The 14163-nt window shown below is 42.0% G+C and overlaps 1 long non-coding RNA gene across 1 annotated transcript; it reads right to left on the bottom strand.

Annotated features, from left to right (window-relative positions):
- Positions 1-5251: 5251 nt before the first annotated feature.
- LOC117935919 lies at positions 5252-13883 on the bottom strand. Its single transcript, XR_004654847.1, has 4 exons — positions 13746-13883; positions 6756-6823; positions 6583-6664; positions 5252-5322 (listed from the first exon to the last, which is right to left on the bottom strand). It is a non-coding gene; the product is annotated as an uncharacterized LOC117935919 (long non-coding RNA).
- Positions 13884-14163: the final 280 nt, after the last annotated feature.

Here is a 14163-nt window from a genome sequence, read left to right as displayed (position 1 = left end):
GCATCCGTCCTTCACCCAAAGCACTGCAGTTGTCTTTTGCAATACATTTATTGTGCTCAGAAATGCAGATTTGGGTCCAGCATTTTTCTTTATTTTTTGTTGTTATTTTTTTTCCAGTGTTTTGCTGTCAATTGTCAGAGCAGAGTTTGGCTCCAAGCCTTTGCTGTATCTGAACTGTTGCCCAGGATGAAAACAAACGAAGTGAAACGAAAATGAAAATTCTTTGTATTTTTTTTCTATAATGATCTGTTTCTGTTTAGGACACAGTCATGTCGTGCATCATTGGAGGCATGATGCTGAAATGTGAAGGACGGGGGTAAACACGGAAAGATGTGGGCTCTTGGAAACAGACATGAAAGAGTGAAGTTGTAACCCACTTGTGTGTGCTGACGTAGTCTGTAAGAGTGCGTGTGAATGAGAGTTTTGTGTCTTAAAAACATAATGGCACGCTGTGGGAGCAGTTTATCTGGCAGCATATTAAAGGAGTTCCCACTTTTCAGTGCAAAGATTCTCAAAAGCATAGAAGAAATTTCATTTTTATCTTTTTTTTCACAATGCCTCAACACTGACAGAGCATCTGATGATACTGAAATATCATACTGATGCAAAGGAGAGCAAATTAAGTAAAAATGACATACTGAATGCTACCTATACACTTTACTTCAGTTGCAAAGACATGGCAGAGTGCAAATTCCATTGCTAGGCATCTCCTGCAATCAAAAAAGAATTTAGCTTTCTTTTATCTAATCACTTCACTGAATATCCCTTATCATACCTGCCTCGCCCCTAGGTAGCCAAGGACAGATGGGATATCAAATATTCAAACTGGGTGATTCCTAGAGAGATTTATCTTGGAAAATTTCACAGGCGATCCTATTTAGATATTCACTGTCTGTTTTACATTGGTGTCTGAGGTTAAACATGCCCCGGTGTGAGATGTCACTGAGAGACAGTCAATGTACTGATAGCTGGTCTGTGGAGAAATGAAGCCATGGGATACAGAGGGTAAAGGCTTCTCAGTGCACAGTCAGAGAGACAAGTTCTCAGGGAGCTGCCACCATAGAGCACATATTGATCTGCCATTGCATCTTATCTGTGTGACTCTAGATTAAAATGCTCAACATTGGCTCTCCCTCTCTCTCTCTGCCAGGCTGAAGGCCTTTCTATATCCCTGAGTGGAGGAGCTCTAATCTCCCCATGAAGTATTGGGAGCCTATCACTGGCAGAAAAACGGAAAGTTCTCACTGCAGAAAAAGGGGAGCTCAGAAATTAAACGGCTTAAAATGCTCCCCTTCTAAAAATTAACTGGAATGATAATCGGATTTGATTCGCGCTCTGAGTCTTTTGATGCTGGTGTTTTTTTTTCTTTAAAGAATGTTTTGCTCTGCCACACCCTCCCTATTTGACTCCTTCTACTTCTTCAGACGCCGTTATCATAATCCAAACAATTGGCTGTTGTAACTGTTCGTATTCCTCTTGTGGGAAATGGCTGTGAATCAGATCCTCTCGGGTCTATTTTAATGTCCTTTCCAAATGAGCGGGGGAAGAGTTGAAGCTCTGACAAAAAAAAAGGCAGGAATAAAGGGGAGAAAGCCTGGGCAGACAGACGGATGAGCCTCGGGCTCCAGGGCTTTGACTTTGGCCAAACAAACATTTGTTTTTCAAAGTGTTTTTATAGTGGGAACGATTAAGGCGGATGTGGACCAAAGTCCCCCACCACCCCCTGCCCATCCGTGGTGTTGTCAAACGCTGCATTGAGAAGAGGGGTTGCACCTGTTAGGGCAGCCCAGAGGAGCAGGACCAGGATGATATTGAGCAGGGCTTTGTGGGTATCAGAGTCAAAACAAAGCTGTCAGCCAGGGCTCATTCATCTTTGATGTTCATTGATGAGGAAACTGGTGGGCCTCAACAGGGCATTGTTTCCTCTAAGTGGTGCCCATTGATAGCCAGAAAGCCACGTTTGTTTTTAGTCTCTGACGGGTGGAGCTCATTTTAAAAGGCTTAATGGTGCATTTAACCAGTCCAAAACACTGTGCTTTGGAGCCCTCCTTGCACCATTGGCTCAGGGTTGTCTTCCTGCTTCCTAAATGGCTTATAAACAATAATAAAATGCTAATCATGTTTGAATGGCCAACACCGGTGGGCATGCATTTATCGTCAAGCCCCGGGCTCTTCTAAATGCCTGCTGTGACAAATCAAGATCCAGAAACGAGGGCATTTGACTGCCATGGTGTCTGCTTCGTGGCCCATTCTCCACCTCTTCACTCTCTTTGTCATAAAAAAACCTGGATAGCCTTCATAAAGTGCATTTCTCATGCTATTGTTCAGCTAATCATATCCTCTCCAACAATTTCAGGATGTGACAAGATAAGATAGGGAATATTAATGCCATATCGCCTCATCTCAAATTATAAAAATGTGTGGATGGGAGGGGGGGGGGGCATCGAGGTAGGAAATAGAAATCAATTTGTAGCGCTTCCATTTTGTATATTGCCTTGAAAAGAAAACAGTAATTTTCCATGTTATCTATCTCAAATCCTATTAGAATCAGGTTAATTTGGTGCCAACGATGTTATCATTTCATTCTATCAGTCTTTGAGTGCTCTCTGTTTGTAAGGTGTAACTGTTCAAATTTAATATCATGTCAGATACCATATCTGACTGAAGCGTGATCTTGGTTATCACTTGCTGAATGGTGAATGCAGGAACACCACATTAATTAAATACTCAATTGTAATAAGCTTACAATGCGGTCTACCTTTGAATAAAGTGAATGTAACTGTACTGCTGATGAAAATCCTTCCCTTCTTCCGCTGTGATAACATGCAAAGTTGTATATCACTCAACTCTTAGCTTGACCTGACGTGTCCTGTTTTTATCTTTCTTTGCAACATTTCCCTCTTCTATATCTGCATTGAATCATTGAATTTAATTGAAAAATAATAACCTTGACTATAGTATACACTCCAGTAATGTACTGTACAATACAACATATATTCTTTATAGTATAAATACTTTATGGTCTGCAAGTTTTAAACATTCTGAGCTGCATGTTCATAATTTACCACTATAGATCTTGAATTCATGAATATGAATGTGTCTTTCTCAAGAGTTGGCCCCTCTTGTCTTGTTTCAGTGCAGCGGTGTATCAAGGATGCACAGCCACATCTTACCTTAAATAAGAGTCTCTGTTTACACCTTCAAAGCCCTGGAAAAAGAAGCTCTCACAGACTTTCTTTTCCTCTCCCTCCTGATTGTTTGCGAGCTTGATTCGCTTGGATTCTTAAATGATAGGCTCATATAGAGTCCCAGACTTTATTTATGTGGGCGCGTATTGGTTGGCTGGCTCCTTAAGCGTGAGGAGATATGCAAGAGCAATCAAATATTTCTATGGCTTGTATAAATGATGGTGGATGGGAGAGGAAGTCTGAATTTTTCACTCCTCATTTGTGGTTCAATTGCCAGAGTGTGTATTGCCTGTTTTTCCGGAAAGAAAATAGATGGCTTTGTCACTCAGTATGCATAAACTGTTTGGTCTGTTTGTTGTACGCTGTCAACGGAAATGATAGCAATTCTATTTGTCTTATGAGAAAGACATTGGTACAAAGTCTGAATAGCAGTTTTCATGAAAGGTACTGTTTGTCCATTCTGAAGTTATTTTCGTTAGACATTATATGACATATCTTCATGGAACCTTTCAATTGCTGAACTCCCTGTCCCAATGTGATATGTTAAGAGGATAGCAGAAAAGAAACTTGATTTTTTTGCATACACCTCAGAGACCACAGATAGACATGCTTGGCTCTTATTTCTGCATATACTGTTGTGTTTAGAATTCAAAGGTGGTATCTAACAAAAACTAGATTAAAGTGCTGGTAATTATGAGCTACTCAGTCGACACTAATAATACATCGCATAGATTGCAATTGTTCTCTTTAGCTAGAATGACAGACTGTCATACATGCAGCCCCTCCACATCTACCTTGCAGTCTCATATCATTCAGCACTTGAACCAAACATATATTTCTATCAAGGCGCGGGAGAATAGCATACTCTGTTTGGCGCAGAGGAGGTGTCCCCTTCCATATCTTCACGAGAGAGGGAGAGAGAGAGAGAGCTGGTACCTCTCTTTTGTTCACTCCCCTCTCTAACTGGTAGTGTTTGACTTCCCCCAGCCAGGAGTGGGTAATTCTGGAGCCCTGTGTGAGGTTGTTAGATCACTGAGGCCCAAGACAGCACCATTCTTTGCAGACCCTTGACAGCAAATATGTGGTAATGATATTGTCTCCTGCTGGGTAATAACACACAATTCAGACTGCCACATACTGCAGTCGCTGGGGAAAAAATGGAGGGGAGAGAGAAAAAAAAGAATTACACTGAAGTACTGGAGGAAAATGACAGGAGAAATGTCTTCAACCTGAAGTGCTATATTGAAAAAATTCACTCCTGCAGGACACTGCTGTGGGAACAACTGTTTTATTCCCCTCTTCTCAATATGATGTGGCCATTGCTATCTCTACTAGGAACAAGGTGCAAATGTCCATTTGTGAGTTTAACTTTCTTTAAAATGGTACTATATAAGGATAATTATGTTTGCACTTGGGCATTTTAAGCAGTCCAGTCCCTGAATGCTAAATACTGTTAGTTGGCTGTTGACAAAATACATGGCTTCAAATGACTAAAGCGCTTTGTGTCCATGTCACACACTGCATAGTTAGTGTATAGTACAAACAGAATGTTCCTACTATGGAGACCTTCCATTGTTAACCAGACCACACTGGCAGCTTCAACCTTGACCTTTTTGTTGCTCCACTTGGTACTCAGCTTGTAATTGTCAACACCATCCATCACTGGCCAATCAGGGGCTGGGATGGGGGCCGGTCCCCCTGCTGGAGTGTGAAATTGTGGCATGTGATCCTTAATGTGCGTGAAGTAGACAAGGCCTTGCCACAATGCATCAAGCTTCAGGGGGGCTCCTATATTAGCCTCCCACTGTGCCCCTGGCTGCCTGGACTTATTCCTAGGGATAAGTTGGAATAATAGTGTTATGTCTGCATGCCTCCAAGAAACCTTTAGCCTTCCTCAGGCCCAGGGCTGTCTGCCAATCAAACCCCTGGCCAGTTACTGACAGGACGGCAGGTAGCAAGCATATCTGCCATGTCTAAAACATCAACCAACATATTTTCCATTCATTTTTACTAGCAAAACAAATAGCCAGTGAGGATATTTTTTTGCTCCAAATGAACCCTTTTCTCACGTTTTTCAAAATGATCTTCTCTGGTCTTCTCTGCTAATGTCCATGATCTTAAAGACCTTGCCTCTCTGTAGCATGAGAGAGAGGGAGCATGAGAGAGAGAGAGCAAGCGAGGGGGTGACTCCCTCTCCTTATTCATACATTTGACTGCCAGAGCAGCATTGTGCAATGGGCTAAAATAAATGAGAGCACCATGTAAAGGTAGCCTTGATACCACACGACTGGGTGAAAAAGGGAGATACATTGAAACGGATGAATTCATCTTTTCTATCAGCCCATCCGCTCACGAGTTGAACCAGGTATTCAAATGGGTTCAATCTCAGCCGCTCAGATTTGCATAACACAGACAGATGAACTCAAGTGATTGAATTGGACTAGGTGGTGTGAAAAAAAGAGAAAAGAAAATGAATTTCCAAGCGAATTAGGAAAATGATGGAAACGACAAAGGGTACATTATTTATTTTTCACACTGAAATAATTACGGAGTTAACCTTTCCTTTCAATGCGACAGCCCTCTAAACCCTCTTTATCACAGGGAATTTGATGCACTGGACTCTCATGGAAAAAAACTTGACTCTTTTGACGAATAAAAGAACAGCATTACATATTATCTCACTGCCATACCTGTGTCTATTTATACCACTGGCCCAAGCTGGTCAGCTTATTTGCATTGGTCGGCTAAGCTCCACCCAATTGTCATGTTTTGTTTTCTATCAGTGATGTAACACTAATGTCCGGGCAACTTCCCTGTAACTGTCAGTGACCACTATAGAGTGACAACACTGCGGGAGGGGAAAAAGCAATTTCATGGTTCACTCTGTGGTTAATGTGGTGCTGTAATCTTTAGAGAGGCCTGTCCTTTTTGTTTAAGTTTAACAGAATAAAGGACTAGCCTATCGTAAGCTCAGCCCAATTAATCACAGGGCTAAAAGGTGGCTGGAAGCCATACACTGGGAATGGGCCATGGTCAAACAAGTCTATGTGTGTGTGTTTGGTTGAGTGAATAAATTCTTTCAAAAGGATCAGCTGGTGTGTACGTATGTACCTGAGTGTGCAGTATGGGCTTTTTTGAGAGGAGGGGGGTGGGTGTACTTTACGGAGTGTACCTTTTGTGTGTGTGTTTGCGTGCTGTGCTCACGGAGTCAGGTAAGCCTCTCTAATTGCTGCGAGGTGCATTAGCACTCAGCCACCTCTCTCTCTCTCTCTCTCTCTCTCTCTCTCTCTCTCTCTTTCTCTCTTTCTCTCTGTGTCTTTGTTTTTCCTGTCAGTGCCAGTCTGCAGGCCAGAAGACAATCAGACCAAAAGGGTCATTTTCTGCAAGAGCTCACCTCCTTCTCCAAGCCTCGCCGCTGACAAGCTCCCGCTCGGCAGGAACCCTAAATTAACACTTGACGTCTGCGAGGCTCAGCCCTGATGAGGCCACAGAGAGACAAAATGTCAGAAAACAAAAACTCGATCATTTTTGCTTCATTTCCTTCCACTGCTGGAGAAACACACTCACCTGGAGGGCTGGAGAGGGCTGTGGTGACACACACTCCCATATCTGTTGCCGGGGATCAACCCTGGATCCTATCGGCCAAGGTGAAAGGTTGAGAACAAATAACAACAGAGAGAAGCTGAGTAGGAATTGGTAATTAAGTAATCGTACTTAAGAAGCCAACTGAAGGGAGATTTGAGTCGTTTTGACACCTGTTGGGTTAAAATCAATTAGATGAACTCCACTTTCTTCATTTCAGCACATAAAGACAGAATTTGGATCATTTTGTCAAGTCAACATGTACAAAATACAAACACATTTGCAATAAAAATTATGAAATTATTTCCCTGCATTGGGATTGCATTCATCTCAGTTTTGCCATTACAAAGTAAATTATTTAGTTTTCCTGAGTGCATCAACAACAACCCTCGTAATTATTCCTCACTGGGGATGTGCACAACACTATAGGACTCAACACTGTAGAGTAGTATGATACTATTTGAAGCCTACTTCAAACACAGTGCCCCCAGCGAGTTCCGATAGCGCCAGTGTCTATTTTATTATTTGCTTTATCTCTTTGTTGCGTGAGAGTTTATTTGTTTACATGAGAGAGATTGGAGGTTTGGTGATCTGAGCAAATTGCAGCAGAAAGTACTTCAGATGGGAATGACTGTAATTAGCATGCTCTTAAATGTGGAACGCTCTTCTAATGTTTTTGTTTACGTGGGGCAGCTGATCCGTGACTCGGTGCGGGGGCGGCCCACAGGCAGGTTAAAATCACTTGTCATGCCAGAGATCATCATTATGAGCTTACAATTGGTCAGTGTTGAGGAACAATCAATGCAGCGCCAGGTAGACACTCTACAACCAGAATATGCGGTGAGATTTTGTGTGTAATTTTGTATTTATAGTTGTGTTTTCCAGAGTGGATAATTTGAACATATGAGTGCGTTTATGTGTGAATGTCTGATCATGCTCATGTTTGGCTAATTTTTTTTCCTTCTTTTTTCTAAGCTAAACAAGCTTTCTTTCCCCAATCTCTGCATCTACACTGAAGAATATGTTCCATGACACTCATTAAGAGTCAATTAAGAATTTGCTGGTGTGCCCAGTTATTCAGTCACTGATTATATTTCACTGGAGGATAATATCCAGGTAAATTAAGATTTCGATTTAATTCAGCCCTGGTTGTCGCTGCATCTCCATTTCACATCATGAAACAATTGAGATCTTATCATAAATTAAAAGTGGGGGGATATTACACCTAATTTAAAATATGCACATCCACAACTGCACGCACAGCTTAAGCATCCGCCATGATATTGTGGGAAAAAAAGAAAGAGCGAAACAATTAAGCGCCTTCCGCGCAAAACTCAAAAGGCTGTGAGATACAATTCATTAAAATGGCAGAGGAATTCAGGGCGGAAACTCTGCCTTAAAGAGTTCTTGAGAAAACTAAAGGCAGGCATCAAAAGAGAATGAGACACGAAAGGAGCAAAGAGGAGACAGGAAGTTGGGAAACATTGAAAAGAGGGTGCTATGGTAGCCAGGTGACAGTGTGACAAAGTTGTGCTTGTTACAAATGTTCCCAGACTTCCTCCCTGTTGCTCTCTCTCCCTCCCTCAACCCCCTTAGAGCCCACTGCAAACGCTAAGCTCCGGCATCTGAAGTGGCAACACTTGAGATGGTGAAAGTGACAACATCTTAACATAAGCTGAGGGGCTAAAGTGAAAGTCAGTGCGAACCCCCAACCAACCTCTCTTTCCACCCACATCCTTCACCCCTGCTCTGTCATCCCTCTTAACATCCACACCCCCCATGCATGGGCCACACAGTTACCATGATGTGGCTGTTTGGACATCCAACCTGCCTTCAACAACAAGAAAGTAACAGGTAGAGAGCAGGGATGAGACTACCCATGATTTAAGAAGTGGAAATAAAAGGTGAAGGGTTGAGAAGATGGAAGGAATCCCTCTCCTTCACCTCTCTTTCTATGTTTCACTGTCATCGTTGGTCCTTCCTTCCACTTCCAGTCACAGGTGCCTCCATACAGAACTGGAAGCATGTAATCCGCCCAAATCCAGCCTCTTCCGAGGAGTATAAAACCAGGAATGTTCTGTGGGGGTCACTGGATTAGACAGAATTCATGGTGGTACCTTGGCTTGAGAGGCGGAATTAGCAGAGTAGGAAAAAAAGGGAGAGGAGACTGAACTGGTTTTGTATTAAAATGAGCTTACCAGGTGGTCTCCCTCCCAAAAGTGGACACAGTGTGTCAAGTAATCTGAAAAGCCCCCGGGTGTTTGTTGCTCATTGGCCAGAGGCCTGGTAAAAAGAGAGAGCGACGGACTGAGAGAAAGCGAGAGAAAGGAGAGGGGGGGCTGGCTAGGGAGGTGGCACTGATGTGGCCATTGAGGCCTCAGTGAAATGTCTGTCAGGCTTGGTTTACCACGACCACAGCAGTGATTAGGGCCCTTTTGATGACAGGTTTAGTTTTCTGTCCATTGGCAAGAAAGTGAGAATGGACAAGAGGGAGGGGTTGGGGAGGAGGGTTGGGTTGCATTGGGAGACTTTGGGGGCGAACGTTTACGCACTGTTGCAGGAAAACGGGAGGGGTGGAGATGGAGGGGGGGTGTATATTAATGTCTTGCACCAGGGAGCGCCTACGTAATTTCCCAGCGGGTCATGGGGTCAGGTTTGTATTTAGTTAGTGGTAATGATCTCGTTAGGGATCTGAATGGACCACCGTCTAAGCCCATTGAGGACAGCGAGTGTGCCTCCCCATCCCCCACCTCTGCCTGCCTTGTGTGGGCTTACACAGCCCGTGAACTGTGATTAATGGACTTCCAGGGCTTAATAACTTGCAAAACAGTATTAAACAAGGGAGGCCCCGGGACAATCGGAGAGGCTACCCAGGCAGAGTAGGAGGTGGCTGTAAACAGTCCCCGGCAACAATTGCAATGCATGGAATTAATTGAGATGGGCCACTCACAATGCTACAGCTGGCTAGTGGCAGGGAGCCAGGCCTGGGAGAAAGCTTCAGTGGTGCTTCCAGGTGGCCCAGACCAGGCAAGGCCTTTTCAGTTTTGTAAGTGTTAAAAAATAGAAGAGGAGAAAGGCTACATTTGTGATGGGGAGACAGTGAGAGGAAGCCATTGAGTAGAGACAAGAAAGAGATTAAAGCGCACAGAGAGTGATAAGCAGATAACAGGGGGACACATTCAATGGAACAAGTAATCCTTGACATGCAAGCACAAATATGAAGCCTTTTGTCTCTTGTGTCTAATTCAAGCCAATGCGTAAAGTGGCAAAGCAAGAATGGGGATCCACATTAACACAGTACACACAGACAGATAAAACACACTCATCTGTCCAAGTGCACACACATACACAAACATTTCATCCCAAACTCCCTCCCCACCCTTTCCACCTCTCCTGGCCGTCTTATATTCTTTTTTTTCCCACACTTGTGCCCTCTTGTCTGGAAACAAATGATCCCAGCATGGAGTCATGAGTACTGATGTGTTCAGACCACCCTCCACTCTGTCATGGAGCTTGTCTTTTCTCCTAAGCATTGGTGTGCATTTTATGCCGGAATAATGCATCTCAAATTTGTAAATATAAGCAATGGGGACCACTTGTGTCGAGGGAAAGCACTTTTTAATGGACATGGGAAGTACATTGGTCTACTTTGGGAAAAGGCTTCTGTTGAATGGATGAAATTTAAATTGACTAGTTTGTAGTCAGAGAAACAACAGAGAACATTTTTTGTAAATACACATTTTTTACAAATAGATGCTAAATGTTTTGTTTAATTTGCAATCTTGTCCAGCAAACAATTTGCAGAAGTACGTTTGAAAACGAATACCAGAGATTACAGTTTTTTCAATTGTTGAGACAAACAATGCCAGCACGCAGAAAATAGATACTGGCATAAAAAAAGCAAAATTGCACAGCATGTGTTCAATTATAGGTAATTATGAAACCATTTGGAAAGCATTTGATTAAAACATGAACAGGTAGTTTCTCTCATCATGAGGCATGTGAGATAAATGTTTTCATTTTACATTTATACAATGTAACCATTGTTTTTATCCATTAGACTTAACGTCAATGTTATCCTTTAAAAAAAGCATTATGTTGTACATTTCATATATATATATAACAAATACATTCTGATAGTTTAGAATTGCTTTCTTATATTTTGTCTTGCTTCAATTAGAAAAATATAAATTATCCACATCAATAAAGTAACAAACTTGTCTTTGGCCATATAACAGAAAGAACATTGAATAAATGCATGCAGTTGCAAATAGAGAAGGCTTAGCTGTTACTGGTGTTTGACATTCTCTCCAGTGGGTTTGGCTTTTCTCGACAGTGTCTCATCTCCAAATGAGTGACACTGGGGTCATCCTAATCTGCTTTTCTTGCAGATCAGAGAAAAGTTGGACAAAAGCTCATTTTCCTATTCACTCCAGTGTAGAAGACCAATATGTCTCCAAAGTATTTGCACAAACCCTTTACTTAATCATGAGCTGAGAGGTTGTTCAGAACCAGTCTGATGCTCCTTCCAAGTTTCTGATATATATATATATATATATATATATATATATATATATATATATATATTATATTCCATATATGCGTGTGTGTGTGTGTGTGCGTAAGTGAAAACACTTCTACAGGACAAACTAACATAAAAACATAAATTAATCAGATAGATTTATCTAGTTAGATTTTTTTTCAAATTAAATAGTGTATCTATACTGTATGTAGTTGAATTAAACACAGTTGTTACATGTGTTTTTACAATCACATGAAATAATGACGTTTGGTGTGTGTGTGTAGGAATACATACTGTTGCATTATCTCTCTATCTCCCTCTCACTCCACAGCTGTCGCCAGTACTCCCCCACCCCACTCACCCTCACCCTCTCCTGCATCAGGGTGTGGGTGCAGCGGGTGCAGTGGGGGCCTTGGCCCTGACGAGGCTGCGAAGGGATCCACTGCTGTGCTAAGCCTCTGGCTCCCCGCTCCCTCCCCACCTCCTCACATCATGAATAATGGAACAGAGAAATACATTTATCTTTTAATAGCCCCGGCCCCCTGGCTGAGACTGTTCAGTCTGGCCCAAACCGCCACAGCACAGGGCTGAGGTTTCTGAACACACCCCCAAGCCCCCATGCCACACCACCCCACCCGTGATTGTCTCTGCTCCTTTTGAAGTTGGGTGCTTCTTAGTGTCCTAGAGATGGGTAATCAGGCTTGATTTTTGAAGGTTCAGGCCATCTTTTGAAGGGGCGGTCATCCCCAAGTTCATCCAAGGAGAGCTACGCTCATGGTCTGTGTAAGAATTACTGTAATTTTATCAGAAATATTCACTGCCCAGTTTTTTTTTATTTTTAAAATATATTTAAACAGTTGAAAAAAGCTAGACTCAAAAAAAGTAGACGAAGAGAGCATTTTGATCGTGGTACGAATATACTAACAGGATTGTGTAAAAGGAAGGCTTCTGTTATTGAGTCAAATGTGAAGCCTTAAGAGAAATGTTTAACTGAATCTGGATTATTGAGACAATGTGGGCTGTGTGGGCCATCCTGTTTTTTATGACATGCTAAATATTTATAAATATATATCTCAAAGATGAATACCTTTATTTTTGTAGAACTCAAAAAGTAACATATGCCTTTGTATATATTTTCTATGAAATTATATTTTTTTAATACAATGGTGAGTTCTTACAATGAGAAAACAGACGCAGATTGATGCAAGTCAAACAAATCCAATACAGTTTGCATAATTACTATCGATCCTAAAACTAGATATGTGCATCAAATAAAGACATTGTCCTTCTCTGTTGCCACAATATTTCTAATGAGACACTATGATTTCAAATCAGGCGGGCTCTTAATGCGCTACATATCGGATCACCATAATGTAATAACACTGTCTTTCTCTATTTAACAAGGATCAGGAGGATTTCAGTGCAGCCTCCCCATCCTTGTTGCTTACACATCTGTATGTGAGGGCTCTGGGGAAAGTGTGGCTGGATACCTTAACCCTTGTTTGTCTACGCTGATTTAAGATTTAAAAAGCCCTCACTGTGTCTCTCGCAGTAAAAAGAAAGGGACTGAATCAGCCAGCAGTGGCTCTGAGAGTCATCCTAGTAGGTCATTTATAGAACAATTATTTACACAATGTTTTTTTCATCCCAGTGAGGGATTCTTTTTTTTTTTTTAGACTTACCTTTTTTAAGTAAATACATGTATACAGTTACAAATTACATTTTTGTATAGGATCATTTAGTTTTAAAAATAAGGTAATTTAAAAAAAAATCTTTTAAGTAAGTAGTTTTGAGTTTCTGTGTATTCTGTGTAAAAAAACGCACAATCTTCTATATTTCATATTCTTATTCATATTCTCTTTATTTTTTAAATAACAAAAAAAGGTATTTTATGTGACAGTTTTTAACAAAATTTTAGGGAGCGCTAATGTTAATGTATATGTTAGTGCACATATTTTGAATACAAAAACAATTGTACTGTATTTGCCCATAACCTAGCAGGCAATATCTTTCATCACGTTTTTTGCTATAAATTTACTTTCAGGTTTGTTGGTGCAATAAAGATAAATAATAATAATGTAGGAGTCAAAAATACCAAGGTACAATATGAGAGACTTTTATGTCAGATATTTTATGATACTAACTTGCGATCAGATTATCACATTACTGAAAATACAGGAAACAAAACACACTTGAAAAAAACTGAAGCTGACATCACTTTTTCAGCCAACAATAACAAGTTCAAGCACACACTTCTTCCCAACATGCCCTCTCCTCCCCCTCTCCCAACACACACACACACACACACACACACAAGCACACGCAGACACACACACACACACACACACACACACACACACACACACACACACACACACACACACAGAGCGCAACCTAAATCTCTTTTCTCCATGTCTGCACACACAACCCAACCGGCACCAAACCCTTCTTACCCACCACTCCCCTGCACCCAAAGCCTTCAAGCAGCTCTGGGCTTGTGTAGTCATGCGTCAGTTGCCCAGCGTTGGGGATGAGGCCTTGCTAGCCGTAGCGCTAGCTGGGTCCTAGCCAGCAACTCCTCAGCTCCCTGCTCTGCTCTATGGAAGGCAGAGAAGCTGAAAGCACCATTTATCATCACTTGTGTGGGCAGCATCACCACGGCAACGCTCAGGCTGGCAAATGCCACTGCTGTGAATACTAATGAGGCTCTTGGCAGGCCTGCGTTGGCGTCAATGGGGCCAGGGTTGTACTTGTGTGTGTGTGTGTGTGTGCGCGTGTGTGCGTGTGTGTGTGCGCGTGTGTGCGCGTGTATGTGTTTTTATGTGCATGCGCGCGAGCCAGTGCTAGGCTCTGAGAGGGCTACAGTAGAGG

The sequence above is a fragment of the Etheostoma cragini genome, chromosome 20 (genome assembly GCF_013103735.1).
Source record: "Etheostoma cragini isolate CJK2018 chromosome 20, CSU_Ecrag_1.0, whole genome shotgun sequence".
Classification (NCBI taxonomy): domain Eukaryota; kingdom Metazoa; phylum Chordata; class Actinopteri; order Perciformes; family Percidae; genus Etheostoma; species Etheostoma cragini.
Note: the sequence above shows the minus strand (reverse complement) of the source record. Positions and strands in the feature narration are given on the sequence as shown.